At 45.5% G+C, this 14,657-nt stretch overlaps 1 protein-coding gene across 2 annotated transcripts in view; it reads right to left on the bottom strand.

The window, feature by feature from the left end:
- Positions 1-13,595, bottom strand: part of sulf1 (sulfatase 1) — a 38,664-nt gene extending 25,069 nt beyond the window's left edge. For both annotated transcript variants that reach the window (XM_030099396.1, XM_030099398.1), the window contains exon 1: positions 13,232-13,595. The gene's annotated coding sequence lies outside the window, so the exon portion shown is untranslated. The remainder of the gene's footprint in view (positions 1-13,231) is intronic.
- Between the last annotated feature and the right edge of the window lie 1,062 nt (positions 13,596-14,657).

The following is a 14,657-nucleotide window of genomic DNA, read 5'->3' as shown; positions in this document are numbered from 1 at the left end:
CCGCCTGTGAAAACGTGTCCTATGGACAGCAATCCCACTGAGTGGCACCATACTGCTCCCCATTCTGAGCTAATGGCCTGAAAACAAATGGCAGGTCTGTGACACCTGAGCCTGAGCAAAACCCGCCGGATGGCTCCGTCCATACGCTCATTTCCACAAAGGGGCCCCTCAAAATCAGTAAACACTAACTTTAACCAAATCCAATTAACATTCACGGTGCCTGGTGTGTAACGGAAGGGGCTTTAAATAAGTGCATTAAAGGTCTTAATAGGTAGAAATCTTGAGGACTTGTACACTTAATGTTTTAAATCATGATTCAATTTATTAATTTGTCAAATGACACCAAGAAGGAAGACTATGAATCTTGAAAAACATCCCAAAAGTGATGCTACACTGATGCTACAACTTTTTTCAGTCATCACACCCCAGAAACTTCAGCTTGGTGAAAACTGTATTTTGACCTAGTTTCTCTTCAACCATCTGGCGAGGCAAAGAAATCGCATTGTGATGCCCTTGAGGGTCACGACCCCCAGTTTGACAGCCAGTGCTGCACCACACTGTTTCCCGCTCAGTCTGAAAGTGTATTTTTTTTGTTGTTGAAAGGCCTACATCTGCATCCTGAAATTCTGACGCACCAAACAGATAGTGGCCCATTGTGATGAAATTACCTTCACCATCCTCTGGGGATGGACTGATACTACACTTTTACAGATTTTTATTATCAACACTTCAACATTCCTTGTTTTTTTTTCCTGAGCCAAGTTAGTGGAGTCAATCTGGGTTGTAGCGGTTAAGTGGAACTGTAGGTTCAATCCCCCATCGTGCCTTGTCCGTATGTGGAAAACACTCAAGTGGGTGACCATCTTGCATGGAAGCCATCTCCATTGGGGTGTGTGTGTGTGTGTGTGTGTGAATGGGTTCATCTCTTCTGCGCAACTTGACACAGCTGTTTCTGGTGGAAACACAAGCAATGTGTCAAATGACTACAAATCACCCAGAATGCAGCGGCGCAGTTGCTCGGTGGAAATTAGATGTTAACAGAGAAACGTTGCAGGTTTGATCCTCATCCTGCTCTGTCCTCATGTCAACGTGTCCTGGAGTACGATACGTGGTGAATCATAACATTTGTAGAAGAAAAACCCGATACTGGTATTAGTGGATGAAAAGGTGAGGAAAGCCACAGTTGAGCCGAGATTCCTCCAGTTCGCTGCTCGATATAAAAAGAGGAGCTTCGGATAGAGGTTTGAGAGCACTTCGGTCCGTCCTGCGTTGCAGACGAGCAGTGTCCCGGCTTAGCCAGCCAGCCCAATCATCGTGACAGCCCTGTGCAAACATTGGCGCCGTTTGGACAAACACCCCTCCGGTGCAGGGTGGCAGAGTGCACAGAACCTCGCTGTGAATTACACACACAACGCAAACTACTGTGCAAACACATGGTGACACACAGACGCTCATAAGATACTCACACACAGACACACACACACACACACACACTCTCACACACACACCCAGACAAAAACACATTCTCCCGCTGCGTAGGGCCAAGTCTCTTCTAGATGAATGGGAAAGCATCCCAGAAACAATAGACACAACCCATCTCTAGACAAAACTCAAGTCTCCATGTCTGTCAAGCTGCGGCGGACCTGAGATCAGCTGGAAGCCAGTCCACCAGCTCGTGTAATGTTAGCACCCAACGCAAACTCAATTTTACATGCCAATGCTTCCCGGCAATAGCCTCTTCTTGTGACTTCGAGAAAACAGACAAGAAGGTTCATTGTGGCGGATGATACGAACCTTGTGGCGCTGATGTGGTTAGCTACAGTGGAATCAATAGCTATACTGTCTGAGACGACGGAGACCGCAGGGCTAATAAAATACCGCACAGAGCCACCAATGGGACTGTAGGCCATAGTTACGCACGCAAGATTTCCCCCCTCCTCTCTTTTAGGGATACATCCCATCCTAACTTAATTTCACCTGATCTACTCTCCTCACTAGGTCATCTGGAGTTCACTTCTGAGGTTTTCTAGCAGCTCTGTGTCTCCGCGGATCATTCGATAGCTTTCCATCTCAAAACGATCCATCATCAAAGGGTGGAAGGTATTTTTTTTTTTTTTACGTCACATCCTCACTCTTAGGACTTCCTCTGGTTAATATCACATATGAAGTACAAAGCTGCCAGAGGAAATGACCAACTAATTGACAAGGCCAGATAAGCAGCTGCTGTTTATAAAGCAAAGATGGACAGATTGCATTATGGTAGTTCTGATTTATACAGGACAAAAAAAATAAAAAAAAGAGGAGTCAATTTGTTTGAATTAAATTTTGGTGCATATCTCCCTGGAGTATAGTAGATATTCCCTCCTCTTAGAATGTTAGCGTGAATAAATAGCTGAGCGAGGTTGACCCTGCAGCAGTTTCTGCCTCAGACAAGTTTAGTGTTTATGAGAGGGTAATGAGTGCAACGTTTACATGGTGTCAGTTGATCGCGAGCACGGAGTTCATACGCAACATGACTCACTCCTCAACGTCGACACACACAGGAGACAAACCTGCTGCTGCACACAGCTACTAATTTGAGAATGAATATACAGCACATAGATATTAAAAGATCTGAAATGTCAGATAGCATGTAAACTGTTCAGACACAACAAGTGAAACACCTCTGTAATTACTGCCGGTTCGTCAGGATTAACTGAATGAGATCTGTGTTTAAGCCCGGTTCACTTCTGAGTGTTTTGTTTTGTACACAGACTTAGCAAAGCAGTGGTATTCAGGATGACCGGCTGCAGAAGAAGCACCCACCACTTTAAGTCCAACACACTGCAGTCCGTACATGATACTCTGCAAACTCATCACAATGTAAATTAATATTAAGCGAAATCTGGATTTTGATTTCTTCTGCTTCTTTCTTTACTGTCTGACTGTGAATGCATGTCAGCCAGTTTCTGTGAACTCCTCTGAGTGAGAATGTTTCATGCCATCTTCATAAACCCTTCATATTTCAATGAGTCATTTATTTAAGTCATCTAGCGTGATATAAGCAGAACAGGCTGCTTCTATACATCTGCGGAGCAGACAAGAGGTCTTTATTCCTGGACAGAGTCGGAGGACTAGGGAGCACATTGTTTCTGCTTCCTCATTGTTTTGGAGGATTAGCACTAATGACCCTTTAAATGAGCCCCTTACTGTACCCATCACGGTTAAGCTGGGGGAGGAATATTGGGGATGGATGGGAGGAACGCAAAAATGCCCAGAGGTTCAAAGGACTGAAACAAAAAGGCCACTATGAACTTTTCAGACTCACAGCTGCCAGATACATAAAAGATATGCAATTTTCAGATTAATGGCCATCAACACCAGGGCCTTTTAGGACACCTCAACACCCTGCTAATCTTCACTTTCATGATAGTAAAGGTTTTTTTCCTACTATACTTGCAGAAAACAGGTCTTTCACTCACTTGCCGTTGGCACATGCGGCATCGTTCAGTAATTTGGTACGGCTACGCAGACAGCTGTGCTTTGTGCGCCGAGTAAAGCTGAACATAATAGAGAGGCTGCTTGTGTAACCATGCAGGGCAGCAGTATTTGGCTGGTTGGCAGTAGTGCCCTCCAGTTAGGGCCTCAAACCACACACTCTGCTGCGCCCTGACCCTCCTCCGACCCCGGTGGCGATATGGCTTTGATGGCGGCTTGTTTAACCTAACCTCAGCAACCTGAGGCTACCCGCACACACACGGGTTAAGAGGGAATAAGGGGGAGGGAACGAGCGGAATGGGGCTCAACGCGGCGGTGCGAAGGCACAAAAGTCTTGTAAAAGTGAGGTTGTGATCGGCCAGGATATTCATTTCAGTAATGGCGAATGGGCTGCGTCTGGCTCCGGTTTTGTTCCGTCAGCAGCAGCGTTCTGTACATTTATCAGCTGTCGGTGAAAAACAGCAGATGCACTGAGAAGACACATGAAAGACCTTCAATGCAAAAACACAAAATGACATCATGTATCTACGTGTGTGTTAAAGAAAAGAGCCGGTCCCTCAGCGCAGGTTTGCCTACTCAGCAGGATCTCACTCGGAGTTAACGTACAGGGTTTGGAGGTGAAAGGGTTCACGTTCTCAAAACAAGATGCAAGTCAAACACAAACCAGATGCCATGCTCCTTCTAAAGTAAATCAGTCATTCATAAAAGGCCTTGCTATTAAGGACAATGGCCATTTCAAAGCAGCTCAAATCCCCCCCACCATTCCAGTTCATTCTCTTTCGCGCGCTCCCTCTCTATTTGCCCAGTCCATCTCAACCGCGGCCAAGTCAGACAGGGACAATGGCGAAAAAGGGGAATTAAAGTCTAATGGCATACTCTGGAGGTCGTGCTCCGTCTATAGACTGGCAGTGGAAGTTAAAGCATACGGCCTGTGGAAAACAGGAAGCGAAAATTACAAAGTAGGAATAACATGCTAATCTGAAAGCTGATCTAGGAAACAATGCAAATTAGATCAAAACAGAACAATAATGTTATTTCTGTTTTGTTTTCTGCTTCAAACCAGTGAGATTTCTCGGTGCAGTCGGATTGTTCTCTCCAGTTCAGAGAGGGAAAATGATTATGGCAAGGTTTGTCCAAATATTTCTGTAATCCGAGGGAATTCAGCTGGTCTGCTGCCATCAGGACTGACGAGGGCCTTTTACACTGAGGAGGGCCTGTGTGGCGGCCCGCTCCGCCCGGCAGGCCAAGGGCACCAGGCTGTACTCGCCGAGACCGGCCCGGCAGCCGCACTGAGCAGACTGAAGGAGGGCTCTGTCCCAGCGCAGACACTTGGCCGTGGGCAGGCACTGGGAAAAGACTCAAACCTTGGTGTTTTCAGCCTCTTAACTCTGCTGATTTGTTTGACCAGAATGCCTCAATTAGTCTAAGATCTATGACAAAATCCAGCCAGGAAACCAAGTGCATGGCAGCAGGGAGAGCTAACCGGCTCTTTGTTCCAACACATTTATGGTTGCACAACTCTTCACCTTGACAAACACAATCAGTCTTATCAATTCTAAAACTCTAAAACACCAGATGTTTAGGCTTACCATCTATCCGTGCGCTCAGTGTTTAGGGTACAACGCGGGGTAAGTTAATGAAGAAAAATGGCCTCGATTCGGTGAAATGTGAACCTGGGGTGAGTGCATTCACGGCTATTAGTTAAACCCCTCGAGTTCCTCCCAGACCTGCTAACAGACCCTTTGTAGTGCCAAGGCTGCAAGGTCACGCTATCAATATTATGCATGCATCATGATGTGTAATTAAAGGAATCCTGGTGTAAAATACTTCAAAGTGAGACTAACTCACTGGCCAAAAAAGCAGGCGGTAGGAAATCATGAGGAAGCTCTGAGCGCCCGGAGACGGGAAATGATCAAAACACACATAAGGTCATTTCATAAATGGGGAAAGTTAGCGGTATTTATTTGTGAATGGGTGTGTGCGTGTGTGTGTTCCTGGCCTGAAAGCAGTGAGCCTTTAAACGTTCATATCCTGAACTACGGGCAACCTTTTGATCTGTTCTGTATATTCCACCAAAAACCTCATGCTGGTAACACTGACAAATTGGGCTTAGTGTCAGCTGGTGAGACTGGAATCACTCATGTATGATCATTATCATTATATTCAGTGCCCTATTGGGAAGTAAGGATTTTCAGCAAGGCTAACGTCTGCCCCTGCTGTTTAAAATTAGTGGGCGGCAGTAATTACTGCAGGAAGATGGAGGCATCTGATAGAACAGCCAGAACCATAAAATAAATATCTGTAGTGACAAGAAGAACAAGGTCTCCTGCAACAGTTGGTTTGACCCTCACAGAACCCTGATCTCAACATCACTGAGTAAGTGTGGGATTACATGAAGGGAGAAAAGGCGCGGGGACGGCCAGGAGGGCTCGCGTTCCAAACGAAGTTCAGTTTTACAAGTGGAAAAGCACATTTACCGTACGAGCGGGTGAGGGAAAGGCTAAGTGCGGGGGGTGGGCAGGACGTATGCGGGTCCAGTCAACGAAAGGGAAACCACTCCTCTGATTTATAGCGTGATATGAAAACATGGAATCGCAATCAGAGGATCAGCGGCCGCAGCTTCAGGATAGGAGCCCAAAGCGGCGAGCGCTTTCCTTGTTAAATCTATTCTGGGCCATGGATGGAAACCATTAAGCGATAGGAGACCTCAGATGAATAAAATACAACACATTTGTATTCCTCCAGCCACTCTCTTGTCAAAACCCACACTTCCATCAGAGACACTCTATCAGCTGCGGGAGCTCCAGAGACAGTCTGAGCAGGAGGGAGTTGAATACAGTGCACGCTCACGGGTGGCTTTCTTGTCTCTTTGACGCGTCAAATATACCCCAGATAAATTATCCCTTTTAACCACAAAAGAGAGCTATGGCAAATTGCTTCAATGGGTTTCCACTGAGGTAATTGTCAAGAATAAAGAGACCCACTTCTTTTCCATGAAATCAGCAACATGGTGGCACAGGGAGAGTGAGTGAGAGAGGGAGCTGATGTGCCAAGTCTGATGGATGCTTTCTGTGTGAGAAGAAATTAGGATTTTTCTTGTATAACATGAGTCTTGACAAGGGTGAAATACAAATATTTGTCATTAGATTTGAGATCAACTGAAAGGTTTCACCATCAGTTCACAGTGAAGAATTGGCCATTCATCCGCTCCCTTTTGACAGGGTTGTCAGAACAAGTCATTGTAAATTGAACAGTAGACTTGGCTAGTTTTTAATATCGGACCGACTTCCCAGAGGGGCGGTAATAAAATGGCGTAAAAGCAGGAAAAAAAGCATGAAAAGATTCACAGTTAGATTCATTTTAGCATCACATTACTGTAATGTGCATAATGATGTTTCACAGACAAAGCAAATGGAGGACCATAAAAAGTATTTGAGATATGTTGGCTGCAGAAACTTTTAAAGTAAAAGCTGGATCGGTGACTTCTCTAGCTGAAAATCAAAATGATGGCCTTTGGATCAGTTTACATGATGTTTTCAGGTGAAAACTGGACATTTTTGTCACGTTTTGGGTGTTCATCAAGTGGAAAAACACAACTTTTCCTACGCGCATGTAAAACAATGAACAGCACCAACTTGTGGCCTGGCATGTAAACTACATTGCTTTCACAGTTTCCGCCATTTTTCTGTAAACAGAAGTCGTTGCCAAAATGTTGATGTGTAAACGCAAAACTTTTCTGAAACGAAACATCGTCATGGCATGAAAATGCAATCCTCCTACACAGCACTGAAAGCAACTTCCCCAGCAGACCAGACAAAATATATCACATAAATGTATTTGAAATCCAAGTAAAACAGAACCGTCATCTCTCATTGGAGAATAAAACTCATGTGATTAGCTCTGAGCTCTCTGAAACAGCTTCATCATTGAGGCATTTAAAGAAAATTATTATTTTCAACCCTCTACCCACTTTTTTTTTTTTTTATCAGATTTCCTCTCATTGTTATGTGAGTCATGGAAAAAAATCCCCACTCCTGTTTTCATTACAAATCACACCCTGTGTATACTGACTCAATATTGCCTTTTTCCATGCTTAGAAATACTCCTAATGAACTGCAGAACGACACACACATGAATTTCATTTAATTAGATTTAACAAATGTTCCCTCAATGATGTGATTACTAAACAAATTAATTATAAATAGTAATCAGTTTAAGGAAAATCCAGATTCCTTGAGGTGGTGGCATCAGCAGCAGCTCAATCAGCGAAAATTCCTGTCGAGAGCAGCGCGACTGCTGACGCATGAAACTAAACACCCCGAAAATGCGGAGCATGTGTAGACATATTCTCCGGGAGCTGTAGACAAACATAGACCATGAGAACCAGCCCGTGTGACCCTGAATGCCATAAACAAACCTCTCAGAGACTGTGACACACCAACCCGATACCGGTCATAAAAATCTATTCATCCGATTGCACCTGTGCCTGCTCGGCACTCCTCTCTTGCCGTGCCTGTGGGCATGTATGAATGAGAGTATTCGGATATCACGCACTCCCCTGTGTGCGCACTCGTCATTGACTCAGTCTGTCTTGAACACAGACAGACACGTAACCTGTAATTTGTACGCAGGGGAGCTCTCCTTTCCATTGCTTCGGGCTTAGTGTGTGGCTTTCCAAGGCATGCACGGACGTCATACGTAATTGAATTTACTCGCACGAATTCCTGATCTAAGTCCATTGTTAAATATACAAAATATGATCTCTGCTAGAAGACAAATCAGCTTTAGAAGCCATAAAATGGGAAGGGTTACCCATTCCTTTACATCTGAGCCAAAGCAAAAGGAATGCAGTCAATACATCATCCCAACAAGTTCAAGAGATACCAGCTAAACTGTGCTCAAGTCGCCGCGGGCAATTCCAGAAAAGCAAAGCGTAGATAATGCGTGTCATGCAATGCTAGACCTTTTCATTATGAACAATGTTGGTGTGTGCAAGTCGCTGTGAGATACAGACACTCTCTGCATCCACACGGCCAAGTTGGGCCGATCGCGGGAGGGAAAACAGGACTGGAGGCGACCGGCCGCACATGGGCCAAGTCCGCACACAGAAGTACACACAGGCAGAGGAGGGGAGCTCTGGCAGCGACTGAATGTGTTTGCCCGCTCCAGGGGAGAAGCAAAGAAAGGGAGCAGAAGAGCTGAAACAAACGCATGCTGGCTTCTATTAGTTGAGCTGTAGAGCGGGATGGAGGGGTGAGGAAACATATTCATTCCTGCTGCACTCCCCCCCCCCTCCCTCCGTCCATTCTAGTCCCTCCAACCCTCCCACCCCATTATCTCCATTCTGGAAAGGCGGCGGATGAAAGGGACAACCCCCCAGTGGCAGCACTTCTCCCTCCAAACTTACGCCGACGCATTCTGACGGCTGCTTAATTGTACGTGATACAGGCAAGGTCCTTTCTCTTTCAAATCTAAAACAGATTGCTTCTCCCTGGGGAGGGGATTACTGGACAAGAGAGATGACAAAGCAGGGACAGTTCAGCCCTCTGGGAGGTGGAGGACCGAGGGGGTAAGCTTGTGCATTGATTGTGTGTGTGTCTGTGTGTGTGTGTGTGTGTGTGTGTGCAGCTTTTATTTTTTTTTTTTTTTTTTTTATGTTTGTCTTTTGTACATCGGCGTGTCACAAGAAGATTACGTTTGTGTCCATGTGTTTCAAATGAGCGCGCACGTGTGGACGATGGCCGAGAACGTGTGCGCATTACCCGGCAACAGGGTCAGAAAGAAACTTTTACTTTCGGCTGCTCTTTATCGCATGTTCACACCTCCCTCTCCCTCACATCACGGCCTCTTCTTTATCTTATCCCTCTTCCGCTTCCCCCTCGGTGTCTCTTTTGACCCGGCTCATTCTTGTTCCAGTCTTAAGCCCACGCTGCATCTATGCGCGGTGACATTTGAACAAAAGCTGCTGTGGACATCACAGGAAAAAAAAAAAAAAAAGAAAAACATTAAAATCCCCACTCTTTCACTGGGGCTTTAGTCATTAATGTGCATTTATAGTTATTAGAAGCTGCCTAACATCTCCTCTTCCTGTGTAAGCTCTCAGGCAAACACTGCATGACCCGACAGGGAGTCACTCTTGGTTTCTCCACAGATAAATCATCTACTGAACCTTTTGTTGATACTGCAGATCTCTCCTCTCTGAGCAGTCATCAACTCAGAAGCTCAAGACAAAGGAGAAGAAAGCCGCACAAGACAGTAAAGCGTTGGGTATACGTCTGGTTCACTGCTCTTTTCAAAGTGTGTGAAGTGCTAGATCAAAGATCGGAGGATGAGGAATCCTGTTCAATGATGAGCTGGATGTGATGTTTGCATGGCCTGACCTTTCCTCCTCAAATGACATCCTGAACAAACACATGGGGTGCTATTGTGAGCTCTCAAACCCCCCAAAATAGACCTATGTAGTGCATGCATCCAGATATATGCATGAAATATCTCCCTGGAGATACGGCCTCAAAAGTCAAGGACACATTTAAAAGGCCGTAATGGGCTGGTGGAGCGAAACAACATGGCAGCGTTTGATCAGTACGGTCAACAAAGGAGCTGAGAAAGTGGCTGACTCACCTAAAGATAGCCTTTCGAGATCCTACATAAATAAAAGCATGCCAAATGCTCGCTGTTCAAATACTGGTCATTTGCAGTGATAGGACTATGCAATCTCCTTTAGCGCTACTATGCAATCAGAACAGTATGAGGAACACTATCATTAACATAGAGAGATAAACAAGTGCTGCAGGAGAGGGTGGTTTAGGAAATTTTTTCTTAACATTGTCACACACAAGAGAACACACACAAACTGCGGTCCTGTTGCGTCACCGCGTTGTATTGTTCCGCAAAAAAGGTGAGCGTGTGTCATTCAACTAGTCTTTGATCGAAGTATGCAGAGGATTTGTTCATGCACTGTCTTTCTGTCTTCAGTCCGTTTATCTCAACCTGATTTAATCTAACATAAGTGTCTTCGTAGTCATCTGCAACAAAAGTCCTCAGCGAAGCTCTGTTTTACTGCAACGATCAGAAATATGACTTGCGTCACTGCAGGGTCAAGCCGACCGAACAATAAAACGTGTACATGATAAAAATCAGAGAAACAGAGATTAAAAAAAAAGGGGAAGAATCTCACCAAACGTCATTGAGGAAGACACTGATTTAGAGTAAAGCAACTACAAAAAAATAAAAAGCTTAAACACAGAGGTGGTATGAGCAACATTCACTGTTCCTGCACAAGAATTACAATAAAACTGAAGGTCAGTATCACACCTGTTGCAATAAATTACATGTGACTGATTGTCCCTGCTTCGTGTTCTCTCAGAATGCGTTAGAACTTGTCACGTCTGGCCTGGTTAAAACAAACGACTGCTGCAGGACTGCGGTGCATCTGTGGAAGTGTGAGCACCGAGTCGGTATTCAGGAAAAGTACTCGGGCGTGTTTTGATTAAAGCCCAGCGGACGTCTGGACGCAGCACAGAACAAAGAGCTGCAAGCTTTTCCTTCCATCTTTCATTCCGATTTTAAAAACTGTGAAACTACCACCTTGGTTTGGAGCCTAAAACTCGGTGCATCTCCTTCCATCAAAACCAATACCTGAATGCACTTTGTCCATTTTCAGTCAAGTCCTGCTTCAAATCCCTTCAGCCTCGCCCACGAGACGATGATGAGGTGAAGATGACACATCTGGAAAGTCTCTGATTCACTCTGCCTTGCAGTTGGAAGATGCACGAGCACTTTTGCTACGCTTTGTACAAATAATGAAAACCTCAGATGGCGCCTCATCTTTTTCCGTCCTGACATGCAGACACTCGGCGTGCTTATCAGAAATAAATACAAATCGCTTTGGTTATTACTGTAACACACACTCATACACGCACACACACCCTTTCCAGAGTGGACCCAAATGATGGCAAAGCTGCTACTGGAACAACGTTTGTCTTGGCAAGCGTCTACCCCCCAGAATCTAATTATTTGCAGCAGCTGCTCATTGCTCTTGTTTGTAGCACAGTGAAGCTACAACAGTTTAAAGGATCTCTTTTTCTTCCCCCAAAACTGGCAGGAAGCACCGGGTTTTAAAAAACCCTCAAGCTTCTTTGCTCTGGGAAGGGCAATCAGAAACTCAATCTAAACACTGCCAGGTACGCTCTCAAGCGGTAGGTGGATTAATGGATCAGCTTGTCAATATTAAAAAGTTTGGAGTTTAAGCTCTCCATCGAGCCTCGACACTTCACAGTAACATATAGGGGCGCTGCACAGAGTCGGGTATTTTACACATATTATGCCTCATGTAGGCAAAATGTACTAAAATTGATTAAAACGTGAGTTTGCTATGGAGGGAATCTAGGAGAGAAGGATTAATTTCAAACTTCTGGTGGACTTTTAGACGAAGAAATTCAAATTCTTCATGTGGAATCCAGGATAAAGAAGCTTCCACACTGAACCACACACTAATTTCAAGGTTCATTCAGTTCCCAAATATGTCATTCGTTCACCTCAATAATCTGATCGTTCAACAACTTTTGGATGAACAAGTTCTCCAAAATGTAAAGCAGCAGTCATCACAGCCAATTGGAGGTTAAGTTAAATACTTCAGGTAACAAGCAGGAAGTGTAGCTACGGCTGGTTTACCAAGGTAAACACAAATCCTCACAACAGCAGCTTTCACCCATACCAGCTCCTCTAAGCCCTGCTGCTGTCCGTACAGCCTTTCACAGCTGCACAATCTCCATTTGCACACACACACACACGCACGCACACACACAGAGCCTGGAGGTAGGTATAAATACTATACATCATATTCCCACTTCACTGGCAAGTCTCCCTTCTCACTTGACTTGAGTTAAATAGCCAGAGTGAGGTGCACATTCCCTGAGTCTCTGCCTCTCTGCTTCGCTTTGACAGTTTGTCCGGAAAGAGCTCTTCAGCAGCTCATCCATTCAGCGTACACTGACACGATCTGCCAGGAGTGCACTCTGAATGAAGATTTATGGAAAAACTTATCTGGACTTAAGTGAGGGAACAGTAAATGCCACACTGAGTTTTGGGAATGTGGAGCAAAAAAAAAAAAAAAAAAATTGCATTTTAATTTCCTACTACTTCTTAACTGACAAGGGTAATGACAACGCCATTTATCTTCAGTCGAGCTTTTAAAGATTGAAAAAGATTACGATGCAATCAGTAGAAAAACAAATGGAGGAAGTCCTGATAGCGTACACTTAATTTCTATACAAATATACATCACTGGAAACTATGCAGCGAAAGTTTTTCACGACAGTAAACTTTTGTAAATTTAGAGCAGCTTTCATTCACTTTCCGATATTCTGCAATCGGGAAACTAACGTTTAAAAAGATTGATGCTCACGGATTGGGGAAAAATGACATTAATGGAATGTGCTGCCTTCTAATCCTTTGAGACGGAGGAATTTGCGACGGAGGGAATTCCTGTCATTCAGGGGGGAAACTATGAAGTCCTGCGCACACATACACACACACTCACACACTGCGCTGCTGTACACGCAACACAGGCTGGCTGCAGGAACAGCGCAGCTCACCACCACTACAAATCCCTGCTTAGAGACTCATGCTCCTGACTGTAAACTGAATCACACATTTCCTACTTGCTGAGCAAACTACCAAGCACAGCAAGTGCAGGAAAAGGGTGGAAAACAGTGGAAAAATGGAAACGCAGGAGGAGAAAGTTGTACAGTACCTGTAAGGCAGGAGAGCAGAGTGCTGGCTGAGAGAGAGGCTGGGCTAGGATTCCTCTCCTGGTCTTATCCTCACGCTCCTCAGCCGGATCTCCCCTCGCTCATAGAGAGGTTTGTGTCTTGGAGCTGGGATTTTGGTTTGAAGAGTAAAGGGGGGACCACACAGCTCCTGGAAGACAACCTCTCTCCTCTAATCCTCTCTCCGATGTGATGACACTCTCTAACCTCGACCATCTGTTGAAACACGTCCCGGAGCAGTCAGCACCACGCTGTGTCAAGAACCCCACTCCCCTGCCCAATCACAGCCCGGCTGCTGGGTGGCTCCTCGCTGCCAGGAGGCAGGGACAAGGACAGAGCACAGCGCAGAGGGAGACACACACACACACACACGGGCGCACACACACACACACACACACACGCACACAGTTGCACTACCAGCACCAGCCCACATTCACACAGACACTCTATGAGATGGGAGCAAGAAAACCCCCAGTCATCGTAACCTGAGAGCCAGAGTAGGAGGACAGGGCGAGCGAGAGGAGTGGAGAGCGGAGGAATGGGAGGAGAGCAAGTAAGTGAAGCAGGAGCGAGAGCGTGAGCCAGAGAGAGAGAGCGAGAGAAAGAGAGAGAGAGAGAGATATTGGAGAGAGCAGGAGCGTGTATGAAATCTAAAAGTAGAGAAAGAATAAAATGAGGGAATCTTTAATGCTTCGCAACACCTTGCTGGGAAAGTTCAAACCCCTGAAGCAACGCCCCCCCCCACCCCCCATGCACACTCCCTCACCCTCAGTCCTTGACCCCTGTCCTCCCATTCCTCTCCCTGCAGCCACCGGGTATGTGGTCTGAAGAATAAAACTTGAAAAAGCAATAAAATTCAGTATTGGCTCCGTGGTGGGACTGCTGTTGGCACTAAACTGTTACATCTGCAGGCACAGAAGCCGAGGCAGCGGCCCTCACACCTTACTGTGATAAATCCTTACAGTCCCCCAACAGCATTCCTGCCCTTCACCACCTATTGCCTTAAGTTAGAAAAGAAGGGCAGAGGGGGAAGACACTAAAATTACAAAGCTGAGGAAAGAAAGAGTGGGGGGAAAAAAGGAAAGGAAAAGGAGGCATGGATGCAAGATGGTCCGGGTTGATGGTAAACAAAACGCGCTATCAGCCTGTCAACATTAACACTATTACCTCTGCATTTCCTAAGTGAATCAACCCATTTCCGCCCATTCATGGAAAACACAAGGAGCTCAGGGTGAGGAAGGCTGTCACGTTCATCATTTCGTTGAACCACCGTCCCACTCACTGATCCATTAAAAAAGGATTACGAGACCCTGATAATATTCAGGAACAACTTCAAAGAGCGACTATAGTGTAATACGCACCAGCACCACCGCGGGTTAATCAGAGGTGTGAAGCACCAAAGGAACACCC

This window comes from Salarias fasciatus, chromosome 9, assembly GCF_902148845.1.
Source record: "Salarias fasciatus chromosome 9, fSalaFa1.1, whole genome shotgun sequence".
Taxonomy (NCBI): domain Eukaryota; kingdom Metazoa; phylum Chordata; class Actinopteri; order Blenniiformes; family Blenniidae; genus Salarias; species Salarias fasciatus.
Note: the sequence above shows the minus strand (reverse complement) of the source record. Positions and strands in the feature narration are given on the sequence as shown.